Genomic DNA, 21,526 nt, shown 5'->3' on the forward strand with positions numbered 1-21,526 from the left:
CATTAGAAATTACATCCACGCATCATGCAATGCTGCGCGTTCCAAGGGACTTCACATATCCCTGTTTTTCACTCAGATAATTTGTGCTTTATTCCAAATCCAAATGGCATGTTAATATTTAATATATTACAATATAATGTGTCATAAGCTGTTCTATGTGTTTGTCATTTAAATTTTAAATGCAATAATCTTCACTTTCTTCTACATCTTTGTCCTTTTGGCAAAGCTAAGCTCATTCCCACTGACATTTATAATTTTGCTTCAAAAGAGTGCGGCAGCAAGTACAGAACGTAAGGCATGTGGCGATGAGACGTTAGCGCCAATCACACTGGGAATGGGAAAATCTGAAGCAGATTTCTTGTATTTACATTTTTCGTTTTTGTGACTTTAAACAGCGTCAGCCAATTACGAGCTCAATTCGCACAAACCCGGCCATGACTATCTGAGGCCTTTGTTTTCCTTCATGTGTACTGTAGGGGAGTTTTCTGTGCTCAAGGGAAGCTGTTTTTCTAAGCATGCATGTTGACACATCATTGTACCGCTACACAAGGCCATGATTGGGGCCGTGGGTTTTCCAGCACATTTCAACTTCTGACAGACTGAAGGTTAAGATGTTCTGAATTAGATTTGAATTACAACCACTAAATGCCCCTGCCAGAGTTAATTATGCCTGACACTGGCCATATACATCCAGCTGACTGGCTCTTATAGGAAGGCTCATAGCTTAAACAAAGACAGACTCTAAAGGCATATCTCCTAAAATTGTCAAAAGATAATGAGCTAACAGAGGCACATTTCTGGTAAAAGAATGCTAATCCATCTTTTAGCCACGACTATTGCTCCACAAAAATGCCAGCAGGATATTCTCGCACAGCTGTGAAAGGGAAGAAATGGACGAATCAAGAGCCAAGGGCTGGCTTTAAGGTTTTGATTATAAGGATCACACAAAACGCATAAACACACAGCAATTTTCGAATGCATTTCACATCCAAGCATACCCTTAAACAGGCTGTTTTGAGTTCGCTAATATTTGCAGTTGACTTTCTTGCACGTTTGAGGGATTGGGATTCAAAAGTGTCTTGTTTGATATTATCATAACGTCTAGCAGTGATGGAAATACATCAGGATTTTATTTCAGGGATTATAATAATTTGAAGGGCTTTGGGGAGGTGGATTCACACAAGCTGCAGTGAGAAGCGACACATACAGTCAAAATGTAAAGCTCCCTTTTACTCCGCTGCAGTTGTTGAAGTCTTTTGACACAGTAATTGCTCAGGGCTGTGCACAGGGAAACGGGGTATCCTTAAACAACGGTCAAAGTCTTTGAAAAAGAATGAAAGAATTGAGAAATAAATTAAAATTCCTGTGTGAGATGCTGAAAATAAACAGTGTGCTGGGGTTGGCATCAACAATTTGCAGGACGGCCTCTGCTCTTTGTCACGCCGAGTGCCTCCCAACATGACTGCAGTTCGGATCGCACTTCCCGCCCGGCTAAGTGTGAAAGGCTCACCTCGTGGAAAAACTTGTAATCGTAAGTGATTTTTAAATCAAAGACACAAATTTATAGGCAGTGACCAGGGCACACAAAATAAAGAAGTTAATTTGTCTACCATCGATCCTTAATTTTAGAGATCCAACAAGATATGCGCATACTAATTCAAATTCAGACACAGTAATGAAAAACAACTTTTCATTAGTAAACTATGTAAGCCTGTTTCCACATCTGAGTAAAAAATAAAACAGGTAATTGTGAGATAAAGATTAAAAATCAAGAAATTAAGTGATTCTGAGATTTTAAAAAAAGATACATTGTGAAATAAATTCACAGATACACAGATGCAATTCTGAGATATAAAGTCACAACTGTGAGATATAAAGTTGCAATTATGAGAATAGTCGCAATTGTGAGAAATAATTGCAATTTTGAGACATTAAGTCACAACTGTTATATTTAAAGTCCAGTTGAGATATAGCCGCAATTACGAAAAATAAAGTTGCAATTTTGAAATATGAAATCGTAATTGTGATTTGCGTAGTCTCAATTGTGAGAGACTTGATTTCAATTACAAAAAACAAAATCAGCTTATGTCTACATTTAAGACAATCACCTTTATTCATTTCTTTTTTCGTTTTCATACTAATAATACACTTTTGCGTTGGCATACCTCACATCTTAGCGGTGTAACTGAGAACCTGGTCCAGAAACACCTCATTAAAAACTCACAAGTACCCTCTCAGGTGTGCCTAAATGGATGCCCACTTCATGACGTTAAAAAAAAAGTTACTCACCGAGCTATACACATCACTGGGGAACCTCAGAGTTGACCCAGAGAATCAGATCCCCTGCTATTTATAGGTATACATTACACTCCAAGTGAAAATTAGGTTACCCAGTAGTGTACACAGAGCAGTGGCCCACGGGTCCTAGCCGACCCTATGAAGCATGTTTAACAAAACAGTCACTGAGCTTAATGTACTCCGCTTATTATCAAGGGTAGGATTAGGGTAGGATTTGGCAAGCCATAAATATATCATAGCTTCATTAAATCTGGACACTGCGGTAACATACACCAGAAAATAGATGATTCAACCTCACAACACTCAGCAAACCTTAAATGCTCTTGTGTAGCGCTATGGGAAAAAGAGGCCTAGTCTGAAAGGGCCTTACATATGAAACCACTTAATTAGGGCTCCCAAAACTATGCCCCACTGTTCCAACAGGCATTAAGCAGTTAACATGGTGAGTTTGTTGTGGTGGGGCCTAAGAGGGTTGTTTGTGTATCATCATCAGCTGTTGCGGTCTTAACTCAAATGTTATCTGAGAGGCAAGAGCCGTTTAAATCAGCTTTGATGGCTTTTAGGATAATTGTATAAACAACCAATTGCTAGTTTAGAGGGATTACTTTGTCTGAATCAGACCTCCAGTTTATTCTGAAAAGCGCCAGTTAGTAAATTACTCCTGATGGCCAAGTAGATCTTAAGAAATATTCCAGGTTTAGTACAAATTAAGTTCAATTTCAGCATTTATGGCATTATGTTGATTAACACAAAAATGATTTTGAAGCAAAAATGGAGGTTACAGTTGGGTACTTACAATGAAAGTGAATGGGACCAATTTTGGATGATTACAAGCAGAAAAGTTAAGTTTAAAATTTTATAAAAGCATTTATATTAATTGCTCTGTTAAGGTTAAAAAGCGTAGCTTTGTATTGACGTAATTTCCACTGAAGCGCTAGTTACGCATGTAACTGTGGTTCTGTGAATTCTGGATGACCGCCATAGGCAGTGAAAACAATATGGATTATCGCAGCGCCAGCTAGATAGGTCGAGAGAATATACCAACAAAGTCACGTGGCGTGAAGTATGCTGAGTCCTGGAGGGTAAAAGCTACAATAGCTCAACACTTTGACGCCTTTCTCGCGCATTCCGAGTGACTAAGAACTCTGGCGGTCATCCAGAATTCACAGAACCACAGTTACATGCGTAACTAGCGTTCTGTTTCATTCTTACTGACCGCCAGAGGCAGTGTAAACACTATGGATGACACATACCAACATATTCATGAGGAATGCCACCCACCTGATGAAATTAAGGCCGCTCCAGAAGAAGATGACATGGCCCTAGTGGAATGGCAAGTTAGTCTCCAGGGCAGTGGTCTCCCTGCTGCCTTGTAAGCCACCGTAATGGTCTCTACTATCCAGTTTCTACAACCTCAGCTTTGACACTGGAGCACCTTTCTTCACACCAACATGGCAGACAAATTACTGGTCTGACTGTCTAAATTGAACAGTAGAGTTCACATAACACTTCAAGTCCCCAACAGGACACAAAAGTTGGGCACTTGAATCGGACCCTAAAGAAGTCTGAAAAGAGGCCAGTTCAATGTGGTGATTTCTGAAGTGAGGAAGAAGAACCAACGGAAGAAAGGAAGGATTGGGTTGTAGAACCACCCCGGAGTCATCCGGTAACCAACGCAAGTACAGTTCACTAACAGACAAGGCGTGCAATTCACTGACTCGTTTTGCAGTAGCAATAGCTAACAAAAAAGAAGTCTTCAAGGACAACCATTTAATGTCAATGCTTTGCAAGGGCTCAAACTGGGGTGAGCACAGGAATGCAAGCACGATCGACAAATCCCACACAGGAAAATGAGGATTCCGAGCAGGGTTCAGACGGTGCGCACCCTTCAGAAAACGGCAGACAATACTGTGAGAGCCAAGAGAAGAGCCACCAACTGGAACATGATATGCAGGAATTGCAGCAACGTACACTTCCAACGTGGAAGCTGCTTTTTCTTTCTTCGATAAACGGTGAAGGAAGCTTAAAGGAGAATTCCGGGCAATTTTTAAGTTAATCTTGATCGTTAGACCTTTGTGAGTACTGACTATAGAAAAAAAACCTAACCGGATTGGTGCTTGCTACTCGGAGCTGCAACCGCGAATGCCCAGAGCTCCCACCCAGCTAAAACGGCAGCTATGGGGGCATGGACATAAAGAGCGTTTTTGAGCCTCTTTACAGACACAAAATGCAATTAAAATGTCTGTCCAACATGAACAGGGCCCTTACATGTGAACAAGATGCGTTTAGCAACTTAGCCATTGTTTCAACTCACCTAAATAGTCTTTTAGACGGCAAGCTGTAGTCTAGCGCTGCATTCCCGTGCTGTAGCCGGGAAAAGGTAAACAATGTCCAGGTGGGAGGAGCGTTGATCATGTGCGACGAGTTATGATCAGAGTTGCTTACAAGTGTAGAAGAAATGGTTCGTGTTTGTGCCTTTTCCGAATTGTGGCAACAGAATGCGAAAATATAAGAGCTTAAATTTTCATCGTCTTCCTTTTCATGACCTCGAGATTCTGCAGTTGTGGCTAGTTGTACTTCAACTTGATGTGCAAACTCCCGTAGAAGTACTACGCGCTAAAGATTACTGCATTTGCAGCGAATACAATTAGGCTACAATTCAAGTCGAAGAAGCTAGTGAAATAATTAAATCTTTGTAAATAAGACTACAAAAACATTCATGCACATCTCTCTTCATGCCGTGTGTGCCCAAATGTAAGGATAAATAAATGTTACATTACCTCCAGTGGTTGCACCCGTCTTCGTACATGGAATGGCATTTTTCTTCAACCGGCCCCGCTGTGTTGTGTCTGTGTAGTCATCCTTGTCAAAGTGTTCGCTGCAAATGCGGTAATCTTTAGAGCGTAGTACTTCTACGGGAGTTTGCACATTAAGTTAAAGTACAACTAGCCACAACTGCAGAATCTCAAGGTCATGAAAAGGAAGACAATGAAAATTTAAACTCTTATATTTTCGCATTCTGTTGCCACAATTCGGAAAGGCACAAACACGAACCATTTCTTCTTCACTTGTAAGCAACTCTGATCTTAACTCGTCGCACATGATCAACGCTCCTCCCACCTGGACATTGTTTACCTTTTCCGGCTACAGCACGGGACTGCAGCGCGAGACTACAGCTTGCCGTCTAAAAGACTATTTAGGTGAGTTGAAACAATGGCTAAGTTGCTAAACGCATCTTGTTCACATGTAGGGTCCCTGTTCATGTTGGACAGACATTTTAATTGCATTTTGTGTCTGTTAAGAGGCTCAAAAACGCTCTTTATGTCCATGCCCCCATAGCTGCCGTTTAAGCTGGGTGGGAGCTCTGGGCATTCGCGGTTGCAGCTTCGCGTAGCAAGCACCAATCCGGTTCGTTTTTTTTCCTATAGTCAGTACTCATAAAGGTCTAACGATCAAGATTAACTTAAAAATTGCCCGGAGTTCTCCTTTAATATGCTCGGAATGTCGCAAGTTGCAGGATCGAGCCCCCGTTCCTCACACCATGCAGAAAAAAGCTTCCAACGGGAAGCATAAATCTGTCGTGTGGAAGAAGCCCTAGCATTAGAGATGGTGTGAATAACAGCAGGGTCACAATGCTCCAGGGAAGGATTTAACCCAATGGCCAGACCCAAAGCTGCAGACGAGCCGGGTCGAGCCCAGCAGGCAAGCCCAGACGAGCTGCAGACGAGCCCAGCTGGGAGAGGAGGTCCTTCCTGGGGGGAAGCTTTCATGGATTGCCTGTCAGAAGTCACAAAGGAACCCACTGTCTGGCTGGCCATCGTGGTGCTACGAGTAACACTCCTGTGCAACGTCTCCCATAACAGAGGGATAGGTGAAAACGCATATAGCAGGCAGTTCGGCCATTCGTGAGACAGCACATCCTGGCCCAGGGGGCTGGACATCTCTGTCCTTGCGAACCATAAGCGACAGTGGGTGGTCATCTCTGAAGCAAAAGGATCCACTTCTGCTCTTCCAAATCGTAGCCAGATCCCCTGCACTACATCTGGATGAAGCCTCCATTCTCCTGGATGTACTTGATCCCTGGAAAGAGCATCTGCTGTCTGGTTGCACGCTCCTCAAATATGAGCTGCCCTCAGTGAAGCGAGTCGTGGCTGACACCATGTCAGGATCTCGTGAGTCAGCCGTAGAGACCTGCGGGATCTCGTGCCACCCTGGTGGTTCAGATGGAAAACTGTTGAGGTATTGTCTGACCGAACGAGAACATGGCGGCCTGCCAGAACCGGCATGAAGTACTTTAGAGCCAAGAACACTGCCCTTAATTCTAGCAGGTTGATATGTTCTGTGGCCTGGATTGGTGTCCAGCGCCCACAAATACCCCTTCGATTCCACGTCGCCCCCCATCCTGTGAGGGAAGCGTCTGTCGTGACCAACTCCCGAAGAGAGGGAACAACACCCAGGGACACTCCTGTCTTCAGGAACTCTAACTGTCTCCACCGCCTCAATGCACATATGCAACTGTGAGAAATTATAACCAGTCGATGGTGATGTCTGGTGGGACCTATCAGTCGTAGGACCACCTCGTACTGCAAAGACACGCCTAGGCGAAAGCGAGCCAAAAGTTGCAGAATGTTAGTCACACGTTCCTGAGACAGGGAGGCAGATATTAGGCAGGAATTCAGGGTCATTCCTATGAACGTAGTGGTCTGTGATGGAATCAGACGGCTATTTTTGTCGTTCACAGAAAACCCCAGCTTCTGCACATGTCTCAAAAGCAGTCTGGAGTCTTGTACAGCCTGCCGCTCTATGGGGGCACAGAGAAGCCAGTCGTCCAAATAAGGAAGAATACGCATACTTCTCATCCAAAGAGGAGACAGAGCTGCGCTCACACACCTTGTGAAGATGCGAGGAGCAAGGGAAAGGCCGAAGGGTAGCACTTTGAACTGGTAAGCTTGATTCAGGAAATGCAGAAACTTCCTGTGATGTACAGCAATTGGGACATGAAAGTATGCATCTTTCAGGTCGACACTTACAAACCAATCGTCTGCTGTCACAGACCGGAGAACATCGGCTGTGCGCAGCATTCGAAAAGGACCTTCAGGAACAAATTCAGAAGCTGAAAAATCGAGAATTGGGTGGAAAACACCGTCCTTCTTTGGAACAAGAAAATACGTTGAATAGAACCCATCTCTCTGAACGAGGGGATGAACTTTTTCTATGGCTCCCTTTTCTAACAGTGAACAAATTTCCAGAGAGAGAGAGAGCCACTGCACGAACCGCGTCTCTGATAATCGTAGGAACAATTCTTGAAAATCTGGGAGGCCAGTGTCGAAACTGTAGAGTATATCCCCTGCTAAGTCGCCAACACCCAGGGGTCTACTGTGTTGGATCTCCAATACTCCCGTCGATCTATAGAAAAACGATCGACTGCCGGCTTGACTGTCTCAGGCTTTAAGGGTGCGATTTTTAGTGGTCGCAGGAGGACGCTGACGGGGTCCTCCCGGAAACTGTTGATGAGGTGGGCGAAAAACTCTCGCATCTTCAGGAACATGAGGTCATTGAGGGGGTTGTGACTGGGGTGAAGTTTGCCGGCGGAAACGTTGTTCCGATGTGGCATAGTGATGTCAGGTCTGAACCGATGGCACCCTAAAGGTAGGGTTGAGCTGCACCTGTGTCATTTGACGAGTGGCTTCAGACAGCTTTACCCTCTTTACCCAACAGTTCGGGAACATTTGGACCAAAAAGATGCCCGTGAACATAAGGAAGATCTCTCAAGGTTTTCTTACAGTCCTCCGGCAGTCGTGCTTGGGCAAGCCACACTTGGCCACCCAGTTCGCAGGTCGCATGGCCTGTTGCCAACAGAGCAGTTTGCAAAAATTGTGAAATAGAGGGATCCGCATTTGCAGGTTCCAGCGTACTGGTGGCAGCAAGAAGTAACTGGCAGATTGTGTTTTCTGCTCGAGTAATGTAGGCAACATACTCATATGCCTTTTTTAGCAAGGAATCCGTACCACCGCATTGCGCACTGGGACATCACACGTTCCCTCGTAGAGCCTCATCAGGAGACATCACCAAAGCTGCCACAGGCTGCTCTATTTCCGGAGCACGACCCACCCCGATATGAATCTGCTTCAGCCATAGATGCTAGCGTCAGAGCAATCTTTGAGTGCCGCTTAGGTGGACCAGAACCAGTGAGTGCATTTGAGAATTCAGCCAAAAAATCCTTACATGGTGGCATGGCAAAAGAAGTTGCAGCTGTGGTCTGTCTGAAAAACACATTTGTTTGGGCAGATTGGACAGGTGACTCATCAAGTCCTAGATGAGCAGCTGCCATTCAAGGCACACCCAAAGTATCATCGCAGGAGGACTGGGCTTGTCCAGACGACTGAACTGATCCCCCACTAGACCCCTCCGCTGCTGGATAACCAGTGAAAACAGCCTGGGGTGATGGTTGCGCAGCAACATCCATAGCATCCCCATGATAGTGGAAAAATGAATCTGAAGCACTTTCAAAAAAAAAAAGTGCAGAATGCACATCAAACTCTGAATAATGAGAAAAACAAGGGGAATCAAGAGACTCTTCCCCAGCTCCCTGATTCCGAACATTCTCATCATCCTGTGTCATCCTCACAGGTGTAAGCAAGTGAAGCATGCATTTCAGCTCTGCCATCTCTGAAGAAAGCACCGACACCGTCATAGAAAGTGAACCTTTCTCAACATGTGAACGTTCATTACCTCACGATTTGGCCTTTTTAGCTGGGAGGGGAGCAAAGGGGCTACATCTTTCCGAGTGCGTGAAGGGGCTACATCAAACTGCCCAAGTTTCACTGTTGAATTAGGGTCTAACTCGCCAAGACGGAGCTGTCGTTCCGATTTCATTTTAGCGGAAGTGAGAGACTATAAGTTTTGAATGCTTATATCTCCTAAATGCAAATTTTGTTATGAAATGAAATGATGTCATAAAAATCTGTGATCCATTTTAGCGGAAATGAGAGACTATAAGTTTTGAATGCTTATATCTCCTAAATGCAAATGTTCTAATTGTTTTGGAACACACCAGCTTATTCATAACCTTAAGTGTAACATATTCATACTAAAAGCTGAAAAACATACATTTTGATTTCAGGGTGCCTTTAACTTGTACTAAAACCAGAATATTGCTTTAAAACCATTTTGACGTTTATGCACAGTGACAGACGTTACATTTAGCAAAACACATTTAGGCATAAAAATTCTGACATACATGTCACAGTTCTTCTGATTCCATCATTCGCAAAGCACATCGATTATATTCGCCCCATGACAGATCTGGCTAATTGTCGGCCTGTTGGTTTATTTAAGCTACATACCAGCCTAACATTCTCATGCATTGCGAGCATATAAAATCAATTCAAGCCCTGTCCTCAGACATGCCTGCATGGAGCACTTTACATACAGTAAGAGAATATGTGCTCTAATAATACTGTAATTTTATATATTGGCTTATTTTTCTTCTCCTACATAATACGTGTTGTGTTAAGTTCACCCTGGCAGGAATTTCACTGCATATGTGTGCCTAGACAGAAAATAGACAGTCCAAATCTATCCCAGGTTGCCTCTTGGTGAAAATCTGGCTTTCTTAAAAGGAAAAATATATAGATGAAGGGCTTGGATATCAGATTATCATCAAGTAGCACAAGTTCCCCCTTATTTTGTAGCAGATTTTAGTATCAAGTCTCTACTTCAAAGTAGCTCATTACACTAAGTCCTGATTTCATGGTCACAGCTGCATTGTATTAGCAATCATAGCATCTATACATACTGAGCTGTGGTTTCTTTTTAGGGAATGGGCAGAATATTGCGGCTTATCTTACAGATATCGATGTCACTTCAGGCGTGCATGATTGAGACACTCCTTTTGAGGGAGGCTCCATCAATGATGAATTGGCATGTGCAAAATCAAGTTCGGCAATGCAAACAAGCCTAAATGGGGTTCTGTCCATTAATAATTTGATTGCCACAAAAAAAATTTATCCACCAGGCTGATGGTACTAGAAAAAGAGAGTTTTTACCTTCTCTGTTGGAGTGCAGATAATATGGCCACTCATGAGTTTCCAATGGAAGTAATTTTCCCAGTATTTCCCGCCTGGCACGCCAGTCATCGGCCTCCTGACGCTCTTGTGGGTCATGCGGTGAGTCACAATTTGTGGCGTAAACATGATACGCCAAACAAAATATGTGATGTTATCAATTCCTAATTCAAATGGACACATAAATTGCAGTGGTTTAATTCTTGAAGCATACAACAATTATTTGAATTCATCCCAGTTAATAATACATGCCTGATGGCTGTGTGTTCACAGAGCTCTCGGCACAATCAAGATCCCAGATTTGTATTGAGTTACTCATGCCTAAGAGAAAACAGAGAACTGAATAACCAGTGTTTGAAGACTAGACTGTCTAATCACACTATACGGGCTCACATGAAATCCTGGGCGGGATTGAGATTTGTACATCAGTTCTTAACATATTTATAACACATTTCTTGTTTTTTATGCACTGTAGGCTACAACAGAAACAGTTTCAGGATATCTTTGAAAAATGTGGTGATACACTTACAAAAAGAATCATAGAGTGGGGACAGAATCAGATGTTTATATATATATATAATATATATATATATATATATATACATACATACACATACACTCATAAACACACCACATGGTACATGAATGTGGTTATCAGTCAATATCATGTTATATCTTTCCTATCACCAACACAAACCAGCGGAACTAAACTGAGACGGACATAGGCCTATACAGTATATTATTATGTAGGGGGCCATTAACCATACTCAGACAAACTTCTGAGGCAGCATAACGGTCTAATGATCTAAATAAAGACAACTATAGTGAGAACTAAGAAAATGTTTAATTATTACAATACTAATTTCCCACTAGAAATAGAATAAAAATAATTGTTCCAAGTCATTTATTTTATACACTTTCTTTTCGGAGGCAGCTTCTCCTGTGCCTTTTTGGGCCACATTTTGGACGGATGTAAAGGACGTTACATCATTTGAATCTCTGACCTTTCAGTTTGCATTCAGTCAGCCTCGTATGTCAATAATAATTATAATTTAAAAAATCACCTGGGCTACCATGTTATGCAAAATAGAAGTAAAAAACTATAGATATATATATAAAAAAAAAAAAGCCAGTTTACTCCATGGACATATTTGCTACGCCTCAGGGCAGCAGGGTCCTACCAATTTGAATGGGCAATTCTGAAATCTTAAAAACTGCTTGCGTCTTTAGTAGATTCTTGAAGATGAATAAAGACTCAACAGCTCGGCTTGAGATAGGCAGGTCATTCCACCAGCTTGAAACAGTCAAGGTAAAGGTCCGTGAAAGTGATTTTGTGCCTCTTTGGGATCATACCACAAGGCACCGTTCACTTGCAGAACACAAGGTTTTAGGTCTGAAGTATTGAGTTAAGATATAGGGGTGCAGAGACAGTGGTTGTTCTGTAGGCAAACATCAGTGCCTTGAATTTGATGCGAGGGGCAATTGGCAACCAGTGCAACTTTATGAGGAGAGCTGTAAAGACCACTCTTGCAGCAGCATTCTGGATCAGTTGCAGTGGTTTGACAGTTAGGGTTGACAGTTGACGCTGGAAGGCCTGCCAAGAGAGCATTACAATAGTCCAGTTTGGATAGAACAAGAACTTGGACAAGGAGTTGTGTAGCATACTCTGATAGGAAGGGCCTGATCCTACTAATGTTGTATATAAGGCAAATCTGCAGGACCGGGCAGTTCTAGCAATGTGGTCTGTGAAGTTTAACTGATCGTCTACAAGGTTCCTGGCTGTCCTGAGTTATGGTTGACGAACCCAGCTGAATGGAGAAGTTATGATGAAGTGCTGGGTTGGTCGAGAACCCAAGCAGCTCTGTCTCTGAAAGTGATGGTCCTTCATCGAGCAAGAAATGTCTGTCAGACAAGCCGAGATGCGAGCATCTACCATTGGATCGTCTGTTTGGAATGAGAGGTAAAATTGTGTGACATCAGCATAGCAATGATAGGAAAAACAGTGTTTCTGAATGTAAGATCCTAGTGATGACATGTAGATGGAGAAGAAAAGTGGACCAAGCACCGAGCCCTGAGGCACCCCAGTAGCTAGACATAGCAAAGTAGACACCTCACCCCTCCGTGGATTTGATTTGCGCCACTTCCTCTGCAGCCCTGAGTTTAGAGCGAGTCTCGCGTAGAACATCAGAGAGCCAGGGGGCAGAGGGAATGGCGCAGGCTGGCCTGGATTCAAGGGGGCAGAAGTTGTCTAAACAAGATGCTAGAGTGGAGAAAAAAGTGTCAGTTGCACTGTTAGTATCTAGTGATGAGAGCTGATAAGGGGGAGAAAGTGTGGATGGGACCAAAGAGAATAGGCGGGAGGGTGAGAGTGAGCATTGGTTACAGCAAAAGGTGACTTGTGGAGGAGTGTGCATTGCGTCCTGAACCATGTTGAGGATCAGAGTGAGGACTAAGTGATCCGAGGTGTGCAGTGGAGTGACCAGCGTATCGTCAGTGGAGCAGTTTTTATCACTGCAGTTTAAAGGAGAAAATACTAAGCAATGCTGTTGACTTATGAGTTTGCTCATGGTTTGTCTTAAAGCCTATTAAAAACGCCACATAGACATTTAAACATCAAATAATTGATTTTCACCACAGGGTATGTGGTTGTCACTCCTGTGTGTATGTGGCCTGGGTCATTCCTGGCATTCGGTAATATTTAAGTCCCCCAGACTTTTTAAAGTGGTGGTTCACCAATATGAAATGTTAAAAGCTTTTCACAATACTTTGGTATGTTCATTATAATGAATAAAAAAATATTGCATTTAAATAATTTTTTATCATAAAAGAATGTCTTTTGTCATGTCCCTGAGGCACTTCACTGAATTTGTACAACATGTGCACAGTCACAGTATCTATATTTTTTGCGTAGTATCCTACTTTTATGCATATTTTTGAGGCAACAACTCAACCCCATCACATAAAATTAATATGGAAAATGATTATTCTTCAAAATGTTATTTTAATCCCTAAGTATATACAATGTACTTATTTCACTGCTGCCATATATGGTCTACTCTCCTACACCACAGGAAGACCAGAGGCCATTTTGAGCAAAAAAACTCAACCCTATATATGTATATTTATGTATCATTGTTTCGGAGTTGTAAACTTGTGACAGGGTTAGTTTTTTTTTTACTTCATTTATGAATAATTTAAATAAAAACTAAATTTATAAAATAGTCATGGTCTCAGTAAGGATATTCTTACCAAAATCATGACAACTCATAATTTTGTTATAAATAGAATATTTGTAATGTGTCCACTTAAACACTGACAAGCATCCTATGTCAGAAATGGCCGCCACATCAGCAGCAGAAAGACTGTGTTGTGGATGCAGATATGCTGAACCAGAGAATATGAGAAAGAGACTATATTAAAAAATATAAAATTGAAGGCAATGTCTCCCTTCAAACCTGTTACAGTCTTCAACCCCATCACACTATTCTCAACCTTGTCACATTAATATTTTTTGGTGGGACAAAATAAGGCATTTCTTGCTGATTACCGCCTGACGTGTTAAGAACCAACACAAAAAAATGTGGTTTTAGCTAAACATCTAAATCAAAAAAAAAAATTGTTGCAAAAATAAAGAGACCACATACACAGAATTTGTCTATTTTTAACTTCAGTCCCATCAAAATGTGAAAATGATCATAAATGTTACATTTGTAGTTATTAAATTGTAAACGTTTTGTGTAAAATCTTTTTCAAACCAATTCCATTTTGTCAATTAAGAGGTTGAGAATAAAAGGTGTTTAAATCTGAAAGAAAATAAAAACCTCCTGAAAATAATAAAAGGTCTTTAATGCCTGAGGTGGGAAAATATGATTTGTTGGAGATTTGATGTGCCAATGACAATTGCCAAAGTTTTGGGTGAACTGTTCCTATAATATCTAATGGTAATACATCAAGAGTGAAAAACAAGGTACATAAGAGATATTCCTGTACAGAAAAACCTAATTTTTAATACATAGCCTATCCGTGACATCAGTTGCTCTCTCGGACAGGAAGGATCAAACAGTCTTATGCTCAACGAAAACAAATCTTCTACTCTGGTCTTCTCACCTCTCACCATCTGGAATAAATAACCAGCTCTCCCTAGAACAACAACTACACTGAGAATAGTTGTTCCTTGTTATTGCTGATTTTTACAGCAATCTTAAATGTGTCAGAGCCACTATACTCCCCGTTATCTTATCCATGAATATTAAAAAAGGGCTATATTATTTAATTAGAAACCTCCACTTTGTAGTGAAACAATCTGCAAGCATTTACCCAGAAATAATGTGGGTGGGAGAAAGCACGAGTCCAAAGCACTCCTGGGAGAAAAGCGAAAGGTGTCGTTCGACTGGGTGGACTTGTCCATCTATTCAGGGCCTCGTGTGAAGACAAGGCTGGAACACACGACTGCTTAGTATCACATCTCAACAAACACTGCATTTGTGGAGGTTCAGCTTATAAAGGGTAATTACCTTCAGATGAAAGGGAACACGTCTGACCACAAACCCACGGAAAAGTTAGGCATTAAAGGATGAACCACTTCACTAAACACAACCACGTGTGCGGTGAAAAAAAAAAAACTATAATCTGTGTCCATAACAACAGATATGAAGCGGGTAAAAACTCAGATGGTTCAAGTCGAGAATGACAGGTGTCGATCACAGACACCAGGCCAAGATTTATTTTAACTTTTAATTTGTTCACAATAACCACATAGCTTATTATGTTTTTATTTAATATTTTGAGGATATTTTATGGTATGATGTTATATCCATGAATTACATATATATATATATATATATATATACACACACATATATATATATATATATATATATATATATATATATATATATATACATATATATATGTGAGTGGAAACACACACAAAAAAAAATATGAAAAAGAAATGAATACAATATATATATATTGTATTCATTTCTTTTTCATATATTTTTTTTTATGTGTCTGTTTCCATATAAGTGCCACAAAAGTCACTAAGTGACTTTTCATACCAATTCTGAAGTAAAATACAATACGAAGTGACAGCAGAGGGATAAAACGTTAATGCTTATCATCACGCAAATGAACAGCTAATAATTTGTTGTTGTTTTCTTTACGATAATGCAATTTAGCCAGGCTAAAATGTGTCAGGAAAGTCAATTCCACACTTTCCTGTATTCCTTCAATCATTGCTTTTTGGACTGGCACATGCCATTCTGACGGCCCCCTTATTGCTTTTCAGACGGATGACATTTCTCATTCGGGCTAAACGAGGGGAACATGACCGTTAGACTAAACTCTCATTACTCTCCTCTGCAAACAGTGGGGGCAATTTACAGACACCACTCAAGAATAAAACACTGTTATTGCAAATGGAAATAGGCCCTGGGACCCAAATGATTCGGTTAATTATTTCTGCATCTCGCCAGCGCGAGATGTCATGCTGTTCCCAAAGCCCCATGCTCAGACTTCATTTCAATATTGCCCAGATTGCTTTTGTGGTTCACGAGAGGAGAAAATGGGTGCGTGGCCAGGAGTGAGAAGAGAAGGGAGGCAGGCTTGTCTAAGCTGATGACAGGTGATGATGACAAATCAAACATACCCAGTGGCTCATCAGAGGAGCTGTGTCAAGTAATTACCATCTGATCATGGCTTTCATCCTGCTCTCATTACTGCTAAATGTGGACATTATAACCTGGGCTCTTTGGGGATTTGCTTTCAGAAATATTCATATTCCATTTCTGTTCAGCATTTATGAATCGTAAAATGAGAGATTACATGTATGCCTGCCTGCATTGTTGTTCTAATGTGTTTGCAAAATACGTCCTTGGTGCAGATTAATGGGGAATTCTATGATGGCTAAATTATGTTCAAGCTGATGAAGAAATATAGCTGTATCAAAGCATCCCCCCCCCCCCCCCCCTTGTGCATTTTCCTTATTTTGTCTGTATGTACACGTACACTGCGGGGTCCAAAAGTCTGAGACCATATTGAAAATTTGGAATTTAAAATGGAATTTTCACCTGGAAATAAAGAGAAAGTTTTAGAAAAAAAAGAGAAATTACTTTTATGATTATTGAACAATCTCCAACATTTCTCTAATTGAATAAGCAAATTGATAATGTAACTCTTAGCATCCACCTTATTTTTTACCATAAGCATTATCGCAATTTGTAATTCGAATGTGGTTGGCTTCCGGATTCATCCACTTCCGGTTATTTTAGAAGTATAAAAACAGCCATTTATGCTACTTGATATTGCAAACTGGCATTTGTTATCATATTAATCACATTAAGAACTTGTTTTTTAGGTGATGTAGTTACACGTTACTACTTATAGTAATAACAGTAAATTATGCATAATTACAAGTAACTAACCCTAACTCTATAGTAAGTACTTGTAGTTAATTAATATTACTCAGTAAGTACAATTTAACTACAATCACCTTAAAATAAAGAGTAACCTTTTAATTTATTATTGTAATCAAACAATAATAGCAAACCCCACTAGTTTTGTAGCACAAATAGTTTTAGTTTACTGCACTTTGTTCTTCTTCTTCTTAACCTATAGCGGCTAATGAATCTGAAGTCTCGCACATTCACAGAAAATAACTGAATTCTTTGTTGCAAAATAAGGAAAGATGGCCAGATGTTTTGCTTCCATCTTAAATCATGATAGAGAGCATGATCATCAGGTTTTATACAATCTTGTAGTTGATCCAGCTGTTAATAAAGGTAAACTAAACATACAAGCAATTAATAGCTGTGTAAATGCATTTCATCTTGTTTTACATCCATGGTGTTCCCAAACAAAATACACAGTGTTAACAGAGTGCTGGGGACGCTCCCATTCAAAACCGCATACAAAGCTCTCCATGCATAATGAGATGAAGCAATTAGCATGAGCCAATTCATCTTAAATAGGGGGACAATGGTTCTGGCATATTAGCCAGCTAACAACTGACTTCCTAATTGTAATTGTTCCTAAGTGAAAAGATAGTGGGGATTTGCGTGTTTATTTTGACACTCCATTAACACCTGAGCCCTGGAGAGTAAATCCCCCCACGAGACAGACCTTTCAGATGCACCACACACACATACATATGCTGGTAAAGGGGCCCAGGACCCTCGCTGTTTACTCCGCTAATGAGCTACATTAAGAGGGAGGAGAATGCATTAAAGCAATGATTTCGTATGCATCAAAACAATTTGCATTACCAGTCAAAATATTGGAGACAGTGAATTTGCTTCTTATGATCTCAAAAAAAGTATAATAATAATAATAATAATAATAATAATAATAAGGCATATGCTTTAATGCCTCATATTAGTATTGTTGCAAAAAAGAAAAGTGTGCATTTTTTATATTTTACAAATTTATAATAAAATATTTGATACTTTCAGTTTGACTAGGAAGGAAAGAAGAGTTGAGATGAGGATCTGTGTGCAGGCGGTATATTGTCTATTCAGTTTTCAACTGAAAAACAGAAAACTTCTTATGCATTATGGATGTTCATTTACATGACAACGGCATTTTGGGACCTGAAAATACAAACTTGGAAAACAGGTTTTAACGTGCAAGTTTCTGAATACGATACCATTATCACCCCCGAGTAAACTACAAAAATACAATTTTGTGCAAACGGTGACGTCATGCACATGTCGACTGCATGCATAATGCAGCATTTTAGTCGTTTTTGTGGATCATTTTGACAACATTGTTGCCTGTATGTAAAAAATACAATGGAAAAACTTGTCTGCGTTTAGTCCATCAATGTGTAGTAAATTTACCCTAAGTGAAAAAAACACACCCTAGAACACAGGAGCATGAGGAAAAACACTGGAGAACAACAAAACCAAAGTATGCGTGACGAGAACACACAAAGAACTGAAACAAACTAGCGGTATAAATACACAGGGCAAGTAAGGGAAAAAACATAGAACAGGTGGGACTAATCAATGAACAAAAGTAACTATGGCAACTAAACGGGTAAGGAAAAAAACTGAATTTTCAGCATCATTACCCCAGTCTTCACTGTCACCTTCAGAAACAATTTTTAATAGGCTGATTTGGTGCGCAAGAAACATTATCATCAATGTTGAAACCAGCATTTATTTTAAATATAATTTTTTGTAACAATGTAAACATCTTTACTGTCACTTTTGATCAGCTTAATGCTGAATAAAGTATAATTTCTTTAAATAAATAAAAAGGCCTCAAACTTTTGATCAGCAGAGTATAGAATCCTATCCAGAGTAAAGTTCACTTACAATTCTGTACTAGCTCATTCTTTGTCATTTTCTCACTTCTCACATTAGTCTCCTTATGATAAATCACTTTTGTTGTAGTATACTCCTTATTCACAAGTCCCTTCGGATTAAAGCATCTGCTAAACGAATAAATGTAGACTCCAAACTGATGATGCAAAGCAACTCTATTGACCACAGCGCCCACCTAGCAATTCTTAGAAAGACTACTCTGTCACCAAAGGAGACAGAAAGAACCGCAAACCGATGGAGAAAGGGAGATTTGACTGATAGAGTGACGCTAAATGTGATTGCTGATTTGGGGCCTATATGTGGAAGCGCGTGCGATCCTTATCTCTCCTGATGCCGGGGTTATTCCTCGGCCTGCCCTTATGACAGGGTGCACGGAGCTGGATCCAATTACACGTGAGGAAGCGCAGGCCCGTTCCTGAAGCTGAAGGGCCATCAGTAAACCGCCGCATTAATAACCCGTTTGGACTCCTGCGCATTGTAAGGGCCTGACTGCAACGCACTGTAATCCTCAAGTGAAGGGGAATCGAAAGAGACTCTACGAAAGAGGGAAACAAATGACCGTAAGAGGATGAAGAGGCGCACTGCACGGAATGCATGCAATTCTCGATTAGGATTGTCGCCTGTTCCTGGAGCTTGAAAGGGAGAAAAACAAGATGCTGAGGTCGAAAGGGCAACTTGTGTAAGCGCGTGTGCGCTGAGTGACAGACGGTTTAGCGCTGGTTTGGGACCTGTGCTCGAAAGGTCAGTAAAAGTTTTGGCATCCGAGCAAGCGGAAAACAATGAGCCCCCTCTGCATATTTATTCGTCATCTCTTTGTTTTTATAGCGCGGAGAATAAATGGCTCAAATGACACGGCACAAGCCTGCACATTGTCAACACAGGTAATATGTCACCATTAGCCTCTCATTCGCACACTCAGCATATCAGCCCCGCCTGATCCCAGCCCAGAACACTGGCCGTCATTTGCATTCCACCTACATATATAACCCCATCTTTTCAACAGCTAGAGATATTTCTCTTCCTTCTTTTATCTACATTTTTTGATGAACAAAGCCATATTCAACTTCTCCCTCATAGATCATCTCAGCGGACATGCTCCAGGTGATCTGCTATGAGTACTTCATCAAGAGTGCTGTACTTTGGTCAAATCTGGTTTAGACCTTTTTTTTTTATTACTTTAAAATGACGCAAAGCAGTTTAATCAACTCTGATTAAACTGTGACTGGAGTCAAGAACAAAACCTTAAACCAAGAACCAGGACGGACATTTTAAAAGTGAAGCATGTAATCAGTGCCACCAAACAAAATTGGAAAATTATTAATGAAATAATAATGCCATCTACCATTGTTTGGATCAAGGGGTCAAGGCTTGGCTGGTTAGCGTGACCCTGTTGGTAGATGTTGTAATTACACCACTTGGGTGCAATACATATATTTCTTTATTAGGGATGAACATTGTAAGGAATTTGATGATTTCAGTAATTTAGTTGCCAGCAGGGATCATTTCAATAACAAATGTAAAACAACAAAGAACAAATAATAATAATAATAATAATAATATTTTCGGACTTTTCAAACACGCACTATGAGATTCAGGAATAATTTCTACCCCAATGCCATAAGACTGTTCAATACACATTGCTATTCATTAATCAATGAATGCCAATAATGCCATTCATTCATCAAAATACTGGATACTTGATAATGTCAACAATAATGTCACTTTTGTACTTTATGTTCATGCAGAATAAGGAATTCATATGTGATTTATAAGTACTAATAAACAGCTAATAAATATCCTAGTAAAATGCATAATAAGAAACTAGTTAATAATGAGAACTGGACTAAAGTGTTACCATATATATATATATATATATATATATATATATATATATATATACATACACTGTATGTGTGTGTGTGTATATATATATATATATATATATATATATATATCTGGAACTGAAATAGACGTTTTCTCCCTTTCTTTCACATCTATCACAGCTAGAAATATATTTAATATATTATTTGATGGCATTATTTACAGTATTGTCTTTAACTACTATACACTCACATTTAAATTAATCAATTGATACAGAAAAACCCACTTGTGTACATACATGTTTTTACATTGTACTAATACTTAAAAAATACCTGAATGTAATTACAGTTGTAATTAAATTCTGTAATACATTTATAATTACAAAGTAGACCCTTCCCTTATCACTCCCCATACCAAAATGTATGCATGTATGTATAATGTAAGTACATAGAAGTCAAAGACACCTAATATAAAATGTGACCTAATATTTATTCTTTGTATACAGTGTCTTTATTTCAGTTGTATATTTTCAATGTGACCTCAAATGTCTGGACCCCACTGTAGTACACTCAGAGCATCATGGGATTATTCGGATAGAACAGTCCCACCAAATCAGCAACCATCACAAAAAGAATCATGATTCATGGCATACTGCTGAACTGGTGTCTTTATGAATCCAAAATTTAATTAGAATGTGTAATAGTGTAGCAAAACTCTCCTATCAGAATATGCTCCAATGCTTGCACAGCTGATGTGAGGTCATTTCTCACCTACCAAGAGTGAGTGCTCCAACTCTATTTTTTACTTCTTGGCAAACATTGATGCAGCCATAGAAAATGTGCAAGTGGCGAAATGAATACACAAGACCATAAAATGGCCCGCCGAGACTGAAAAAGTATACTCGCAAACACAGTTCATACCTACTTCATCTATTACATAAGGCTTCTTGCAAATGTGATTAAAATATCGGTCATGGTTGCCGAGTCCATCTAAACGTGAACGGCCTCCTAGCACTCG

The 21,526-nt window shown here is 40.2% G+C and overlaps 1 protein-coding gene across 1 annotated transcript in view; it reads left to right on the forward strand.

Moving 5' to 3' along the window:
• Positions 1 to 21,526, forward strand: part of kif11 (kinesin family member 11) — a 376,164-nt gene that overhangs the window by 303,078 nt on the left and 51,560 nt on the right. The window lies entirely within an intron of this gene.

The sequence above is a fragment of the Siphateles boraxobius genome, unplaced genomic scaffold (genome assembly GCF_051911475.1).
Source record: "Siphateles boraxobius isolate OS27281-9 unplaced genomic scaffold, OSU_SipBor_1 22, whole genome shotgun sequence".
Lineage (NCBI taxonomy): Eukaryota > Metazoa > Chordata > Actinopteri > Cypriniformes > Leuciscidae > Siphateles > Siphateles boraxobius.